A 9,490-nucleotide genomic window follows, 5' to 3' on the forward strand; every position below is an offset into this window, starting at 1 on the left:
AGGTTTAATATTCTCTACTGTTGTTGTGGTGTTCGTGGTGTTTGTGTATGAGAGAAATAAGAGCATTTCGAAACTCCGACACCTGCTGGTCGAGATGCAACGACAGCACGGCACAAAAATGAAAAATTACAGTTAATATTCAAACAAATTACGAATGATTTCATTAAAGGCTAAATATGACATTTGTTTGCTGAAACCACTTCCGAGAAAAAAAACAAAAAAAAAAAAAAAAAAAAAAAAAAAAACGTAAATTTCGAATTTAAAAGACGTCGAAGCAATGTTTCGAAATCAGACAGCAGTTTTCAGTCTTTCTGGAAACTAAGATAATACACAGATTAGATTATAAAAAAAATTCAACTCAAATCAGTATTTCATGTCATTTCATATGTGTCCCTAGACCACAAAACCAGTCAATTTTTTTGAATAAGGGTCAAATAAGGGTCAGGTTTTTGAAAATGAGATTTATACCTAATCTGAAAGCTGAATAATTAAGATTTCCATTGTGTAGGAATAGACAATATTTGGTCGAGATACAACTATTTGAAAATCTGGATGAAAAAATTAAAATATTGACAAAAGTTCCTTTAAAGTTGTCCAAATGAGCTTCTTAGCAATGCATATTACTAATCAAAAAATATTTTTGATATATTTATGGAAGGAAATTTACAAGATATTTTCATGGAACATTTACTTAATATCCTAATGATTTTTGGCATTAAAAAAAAAAAAAAAACAATAATTTTGACCCATGTAATGTATTGTTGGCTATTGCTACAAATATTCCAGTGTGACTTACGACTGGTTTTGTGGTCCAGGGTCACATATACTTGTGCTAATTTATTTGCTGTTTGTTTATTTGGTGACCAGCGAATTACCAGATGGACCTTGTGAATGACTCTGTACTGTAGGTAACATCATTTTAAATTACTAGCAAAACATGTGCACAACATGTTTATGATTTAACATTACGTATTTTAGTACAGTACCGTGCTATTCTCTTAAGTTAATTGGAGTACCACCCTACTTCCATACCTGACGGTATCGCTCTGTCATTAACTGGTGCCTAATATTTAAAAGAATTTGTATTCCTGGTAGCCTTTTTGTTTCAAGCATTTCTTACCACATCAGTTATTTTAAGGTAAGGATTTGAATTCTGGTCCATGCGCAATCTAAATTGTCAAGTGGTGTCAAGTGTCAAAGACTAAACTAGCAAGTCATCTTTTAGTCATAGTTCAGCATGCTATAACTTTATTATCTATATATAGTGTTAAAACAAGATGTGGGATATAGTACAAAAAAATGCATCTCAATTCTCTTCCCTGTGCACACTATGACTTCACACAAAAACTGACTTTCATTCCTATAGGCCTACGATATTTATACTTCTTATACTTTCAAAAACAGCTAATACCTTTGAGTGGCTTAATAAATCAGCATTAGTAAAATATACTGATGGGTTTAAGAGAGTTTTAGGACCATGGCTCCTGTAATCCCTCACTAGTAAAGATTCGTGAGCACTTGTCGCCTGATGTAATCACAGCTGTAGCAAGCGTGCTCAGCAGGGAATGAACTGATTTTCACTTCAAAATGTCGCCGCCAGTTGAAGTACCGGCTGTACAGCGCCTCATGTCTGCTCAAAAGGAGATACTTCGCTAGAGCTCTCACAGAGGGGAAGTCATTGACGTAGATAAATGCGTCTCAGGGATGAAACGCTCATACTGTATTTCTGTTCTAGATGAGCCCAGTACCACTGGCATCGCACCAAGCTGTAGAGCACTGCAGAGTTTCTTGTGCTCTGATTTTTCAAAAGAAAGATAAAATCTACAGCTAGCTACAATTTCCTGATAACTCCCATCAGAAACAAGTTAAAGGAGCTGCCAAACATGGATATCCAGGTATCACTGGAGCTCAAGTATAGCAGGCATTTTATCTAATTTTATATGCTATTATTATTGTTGTTACTTGTTGTTTCTTAATTAGCAAATGAGCAAATTTGAACGATTTCAGAAGGATCACGTACTTTAACACTGAAGAGTGGAGTAATGATGCTAAAAGTTCAGCTTTGCCACTACAGAAAGATTCATTGAACAATTGATGCCAATACAGAAACTTTATTTTTAAGAGTGTAAGAATAATACATTTATTTATAGACCTTTTTCTGAGTAAATGATGAGTGCTGCCATTACGAATTCTAACTTCCGAATGGATGCTCTTCAGTTCCGGTCTCCATAGGAACCCATTCAAGTAGCGCCCATCTGTTTTTAATGTAGATAACGTCAGCAGCTTCGTGTCATTAAACTGAGGAGCGAGGCACTGACAAATTACTGTAATTGCGACATTGCAAAGTGATGGCATTATGGAGCCATGTGCTTTTTAAAAACATTTTAATAGATTTAACATTAGATTATCAACTCGGAATATACGCTAATTTGACTATAAACACTGGACACCGGAAATGCAAAGCATTCGAATGCTAAAATCTGCAGGGCTGTGGCCCTCCGGAAGTTAGACATCCCTGCTTTAAACCCATAAAACCTTAATTCGTCTCTGAAACACAAATTATGTTTTCAAGGAAATTAAGACATTTTTGTCTCTCCATTGAAATTCTATTGATGACTTAGATGACTTAAAAAAAAAAAAAACGCTCTATATATGGATTTTTTTTTTTTTTTTTTTTTTGGGATAACTTTTTTTTTTATAACTGTTTTGAAGTGTCAGAGGTTTGGGTGAACAGACTTTCAGTGAAAGGACAGAAAATTTCCAGGTTTCAATAAAAATGTCTTTGTGTTCCACAAATGAATTACTTTCTTATGAGTTTTGAGTATCATGGTGTGTTTTCATTTCTTGACTGTTAAAAACCAGCTGTTGGGATAGTATCACCCTGTTTTATTGAAAATGTCTGAATTATAATAAAGTATTTGATATACTGAACTTTTACATTTTAATTTCTGATTTATTTATTTTTTAAATGACACCTTTCATGTTACTGGGACCAATATGGATCTTAAGTATATTGCCAGTTGGGGCCCATCCAGGTACTATATGAGATGTATATGGGCTAATTCATATAGGGCCCAAGTGGAATCCGTGGAAACCTATCTTGGCCCCATATTGGCCCCACCTTGGATTGTTGGCTGGGTTATAAGTGGGACCAATATGGGTCTTGTATGTGTTGCCCAGTTGGGCCCCACATTAGCCCCATTCAGGCCCCATATGAGATTCATATGGGCTAATTCAGATGGGGCCCACATGGAACCCATGGACAAACCCATGTAGGGCCCATATTTACAGCCCAGCCCAGGGTCAATCAGGCCGACTTCTGCGTTCAGGAAAAACGGCTATATATTCATAAAGTAATATTTTTATGTTTTTTAACCATTTAATTTACCTGTATGGACCCAATCATCAACCTTCACAGACGTGCCTTATGAGATATGTAAGTGCTCGTTGTCCCAGACCAGACTGGCATCATTCTAAACTCAAATTACTACACCATACTTAATTTGCTCTTTTTACACGCTTCTACCTCCATCTCCTTTCTACTCCACCCACAACAGAACTGTAACAAACCCATTGCTCTATATAGAGAGTCTGTCAGTGTGAAGTCTTACTTACGTTCTCTACAGGGAGCAGGAAGCATGTAATTGTGTTCTTCCCTTGATTATGACACTGCAGTAGTCTACTTTAATGCATACATCACTGTCACAATCACAATCAAGATCAAATCAAGCTTAGGAGGTGAATGAATGTCTTTAATGCTGCTCTTTAATTTAGTAGTTCTTAACCTTTCTAACACCAAAGCTCCAAAAGTCCTCTCTAAAGCAAAGACGATAAATGTAGCAGTGTTAACTGATGAATCCTTTTTTTCTTAATATTTAACACGTTCCGTTCATTTTAGAGAGAGAAAACAAAAATAATATTTAGCAGAAATAATTATTGATGGCATTTTACAACTGAGACTTAAACTCTGCCATGCAGAGATGCAATGAATTTCTAAACATCGTGTAAGTCTCTGAAAAATTGATTCCCTCTCTGCAACATCAATTGTTGTACCTTATAAACATCAAAATTTTGCAAGCTAAACCACATATTTTGTGTTTAAACAGTGTGCTCGCTGTTTGACTGGCATTTATTACAGTAAATCATAAAAAGAATAGAAAAACGTATAACTAACCAACATGAACCAACTTCAAAAATGGTCTAGCTAGAAACTGCCAAAAGAATGACTATTTGGATCACTTGTGAAGGAATGAGTGCTTTGAACAGTGAGGTCACTGCTATAAAGGGCTCACACCTGGTAATTGAAAGCCCAGAAGGGAGAGGAAAGCACATTTTGTGCCCTTTTTGGGGGGGCTCAGTTCCAATTCAGTTTTTGATAAAAAAAAATAATTAAATAAAATAAATAAACAATTATGCACGTCCACCAAAAGATGGCGCCCTCACCTCATCAATGGCCTGAACAATTTTGAGTGGAAATTTTCAGCTTAACATGCTCTTGTCATCTACAAGAACATTTGTAAGCATTATGGAATCGGTTGAAGACTTGCATCAACCCAGATCTTGTTTTGTATCAAACATCCCCAATTTAACTTATTGGTTTGTTACAGTGGACCAGAAATAGTGTGTCAGAACACTTTTGATGGAGTTAATGGAAACTGATGATGATTTTTTTTTCTTTTAATATCTTCTTATGTGAAAGAAACTTATAAAAGCTTAAAACCACAAAAAGTGGAATAAATGATGTCACAATTTTTGGGGGTGAGCTTACAGTATATATTCAGTATATTCAGAGTAATAAAATGCAAATATAGAAAAGAATGGGTTTGTCTAGAACTGTCCAATAAAATTATTGAGCATACATTTAAATACTTGTTTTTATACACTATTAAACTACATTAAGGCCACGTTCACACAGCAGCAGAATACGGTTATCAATACTGTATTTGAGTCCTTAATACGGTTACGTTTACACACAGTACGGTTATTTACGGGTGTGACAGCTGTAATCTATAACCGAACTCACACCTGTAACGTTACATTTTCAGATCTCACAACGGCATTCTTGGAACACTCGCGCCATTCTGTGCGAGAGAGCCGCTCTGCCGCACAAACGCGCGTCTACCGTGTGCTGTGTGCTTTAATTTGTGGTTTCGGTAACTTACAGTGACGGAGAAATAAGCTGTGTCATCTGAAAGTTTTACATCCAGTCTCCACCGGAGCCACTGCCTCCCGTCAGTTTTGCGTGCTTCGCGCGGCTCGAATGCTCCGCTCTCCACTCAAATTTAAAAGCTGCTGTCGGTTAATGATTTGATGGATGAACTCGCGGCTAGATTGGAATTATGTCGTGTCAGAAACTGCTAATACTTTCAGTTTTACGAACGTGGCCATCTTTGATATTGCTTTGGTCTGTGTTGCTATGGTTACTTGTGCCTACACTACACAACTGAAAATGCATGTCACGACCATTTATGCAGGTACAAGCATAGGTATGTATAGGTAGATGCCAGTATTTTTTTATTGTACAGTCCATGGTTCAGGAAAGAAATAAAGTCACTTAAACCACACTTTTGCAAAGAGACAGTTTTTTTAGTGTGTGTGAGTTGTCAGAGACCTCCATCAAACTTAGTCCTTAGCAGGATGTCCTACAACTGTAATGTAATTTGTAGACAGTCCCTCTGTGACGTCACAGCCTGTATAAAGATCAGTGCTGATTATGGAAGGCCGGATTATTAAAAATTTCTTTACACGTCACGTGTACAGACGTTATAACGCGTGTACACGTAATTGCGTCTACACGCGTTATTTCGTGTACAGACGTTAATGTTTGGCCAATGGCAAGGCCGGAAACATCGAAATTTGCATACAATTAATTAGACATATAATAGTGACGTAAATCTCTACATAATGACCTGTCAATAATTAATAATACATATAAAAGTGACGTACCAAAATACGCACTAACGCACCTGGCGGTCACATGATAATGACGTCGTATTATGACCTAGAAGGAGGCGGCATTTCAAAATACGTGCGTTAGAGGAGTTAGTTTCAGTGACATATATTAAAATAGTTATTTTGATTAAAAATATAATTTACAAATTTTATTACACATGTAACAATACATATTTATTAAAAATAATTAAAATACGAAATACATTTTAAAATACAGTTGGAAAGAAAAAAGTTTACACTGCTTAAGTGATCCCAAAATTTAACATATGGCTATTGCCCCTTATTGAATGAGTTTTTGTGAAAAAGATTACGCTCAATAAAGCAATAAGCTTTAATAAAAAAAAAAGTTTCGCTTTTGTAAAAACAATAACATAAAATAAATATACTTAAAATAAATAAATAAACCAGCAGCACTACCAGACAACGAGATTAGCATGGAGGACAACCAGGATTGTCAAAACGGGCCTAAGAGTGAATTGTTCACTTAATAAAATTATTTCTAAAATTATGCTGCTGCTGCTGCTGCTGTGTGTGTGTGTGTGTGTTTAGATTTTTATTGAAATGTTTTTAGTTTTTCATATAGAAAACTGCACATGTTTTTGGCTTTGGAGTAAACATTTCTTTTGAATCTTGTGATTAAAGTGTATTTCATATAAAACGCCCTTAAGTTTCAAGCATTATTTTATATATCCTGAACAAGAAACAGGAAATAATTAATTTAAACAAATAACTATTTACAATTATATTACATTATTAATATTATTATATTAATGTTTTCTAAGGCACCTTGTGTTTTGCCTCAAAATGTACTTTATAATAATAAATATATTTATGGTTTTGCGCGCTAGTGGATGTGACTTTTATTTTAACACCGGAAATCTTGTGTTTACGCGTCTACCCGTAATTACGCGTCTACGCGTCAGAACGTCTGTACACGTGACGTGTAAAGAAATTTTTAATAACCCGGCCTTCCATAGCTGAGCTGCTATTGAAAACGTCGACTCACTGCAAGACCATCGCAAGCTCTCCTCTCATCCAAGCCTGCTTTGCTACAGACTGGTACACTCTTTCTCACATGCACTAATGCTGATCATCAGACTAATGTCTGATGACAGTTTGTATTGTGAATGTGGACTCAGTTTTATGTTAAGACATTTATCGAAGAGTGTTGATTGACAAGTCATTTGAATGAATTACTGTATATACCACTGAGCCATTTGAATTTTAATGACTATTAATGAGCCTTTGGAGTCTATATCGAGTCTTAATAGAGTCTTTGGTATGACTCAAAAGTTTATTTAGGTTAACTAAGATTGTTTATTAACCAATTACCTTTTTAAAAATGTAACTTGGTGTAAACTCATACTGTAAGTTGTCAGTTGTATTTTAATCTTGCATTGGGGTAGGGGCATCTCACTTGCCTTATTAGGCCTGCAGAGGGTGGGGTACATGGCACTGCAGTAGTTTGCTTATTTGTGTTTAATGCCATGCCAGCTTCTGTGGCTGTTTTAATGGCAAGAAAGATTTATGGCTAAATTATATCAGGTTTTTATCATTTATTTTCACCAAGAAACTCTAAAACTTTATTTGGCTTAACTTTCACTTTAAACTTTAACTTGGCTTAAATTTCTACAAAAGAGTTCACTGAATAAAAATGCTTTTTCACAGGATTAAAAAAGCACAATCTAATAATACATGCTTTGGGGATAAAGGGTTTTGGCGTAGAGAACAGGCTGGAGGATTTTCTCCAACTGAGACTGCAGTAGGCTGTGGCAGAATCTATCACATACAGTATACACTTAAAGTCAACATGAAATCAAAATGAAAGTTTTTTGGCTCACTCTAAAAACTGCTGGGTTAAATACAGTTTAGCACTGGGCAAAATATGGACATACCCAGCGATTGGGTTATTTTGGGATCGATGACTCGCCCTGTCTTCCTGTTTTAGACCCTGTCCAGCGTTTCAAGATGCACTAAATGCCTACCTGCCTGATGTTACTACCCAGAAGGTTGGGTTAAACATTTAAACCTGGTATATTTGCATGCATTAATTTTCATCAGTCCAAATGAATCCAATCAGATTTTAGATTCTTTATATGAACCCTTATTATGATCGGATTTGCATATTAGTTTAATTGTTTTCACTAATATTCAGTGAAAACAATTACATTTTGTCTGATTCTGATTTTAGTTTACCAGTGTTGTACAGATTACATGTAATCTCTGGATTAAATCCAAAAATTAAATTCTTGTAATTAGATTTCTTATCTGACTTAATGGCTATGTTTTCAACTTCTTTGGGTCTTTGAATATAATTCTAAAATTAGGAACATTTTCTCATGAAAACCTCTACATGAACATGTAAACCAAACGACTTGATCAGACTATTTACAGTAATAAATGGCATTATATAGAATCTGTATAGTTTACTTATCATGTAAAAGCTGTGAAACCTTTTCTGCCAGACTGCCCTTTTTGCAGTGTAAAAACTTCACTAAAATAGTAACCATTGATTTAGATATGGTTATATATATATATATATATATAATATATAAAATTGTTATATATATATATATATAAAATTGTTATATATATATATATATAATATATAAAATTGTTATATATATATATATATATATATATATATATAATATATAAAATTGTTATATATATATATATATATATATATATATAGGTGTAGTAAAGGTAAAAAAAAAACTTTAACCAGGCTAAATCTTATAAATTGTTAAAAGGTGTATCCTGAAGAACGCTGTGTAGCCGAAATGCGCAGATCTACACTTTTAACCATTTTAATGATTCAGTCCAGTTAAATAAAAGGTTTTTACATTTACTACATGAATGCCTTGGAGTACTTTTATCTTCTCAGTTAGATATATTCCTCCAATTATCCAAAGAGCACCAGTGGTTATGTGAAGAGACCAGTGCAGCATTCTCAGTTTCATTATTTTTTTTGTATTTTTTTCATGAAAGTTCCATGAAAAGGAGAAAGAAACTGAAATCTGTTCTATAAAATTCCCCTGTGGATATATTCTACACAGAACTTAATGTTTCTTTAACCTTTGGGGTTTGGGGTATGTCAGGTAAGTGTGAAAGAAACCTCAACATCGCCAGAGCTGTAGCACTGAAAATAACCAACATGCTTAAAAACTCAAATAATTCACTGTAAGAAAAGTATTTTACTGTCCTTTAAATCATTTAAATGGATCCTTGAATGAAATATCAATTTATATCAATTATCAATTGTAATAACTCCAAACATTTGATTTTACTGTGAATATAATAAATATATTAATAGTTCTCATTATAAACACAAAATAATAATCCACTTTAATATTGTCAGGCATTCACCACAGCCACCGCCATCTGCCACACCTCCAGTTGCACCGCCCACTCATTCATCATCACCCGAATTCTCTGCACCTGATCCTCATTGAGCCACGCCCTATATAAGAGACACTCTCACATTCCCTCATTGTCTGGTCTACCATTCACATGCTAATGCTATTCCTCACTCTCT

Source organism: Labeo rohita, chromosome 3 (assembly GCF_022985175.1).
Source record: "Labeo rohita strain BAU-BD-2019 chromosome 3, IGBB_LRoh.1.0, whole genome shotgun sequence".
NCBI lineage: Eukaryota > Metazoa > Chordata > Actinopteri > Cypriniformes > Cyprinidae > Labeo > Labeo rohita.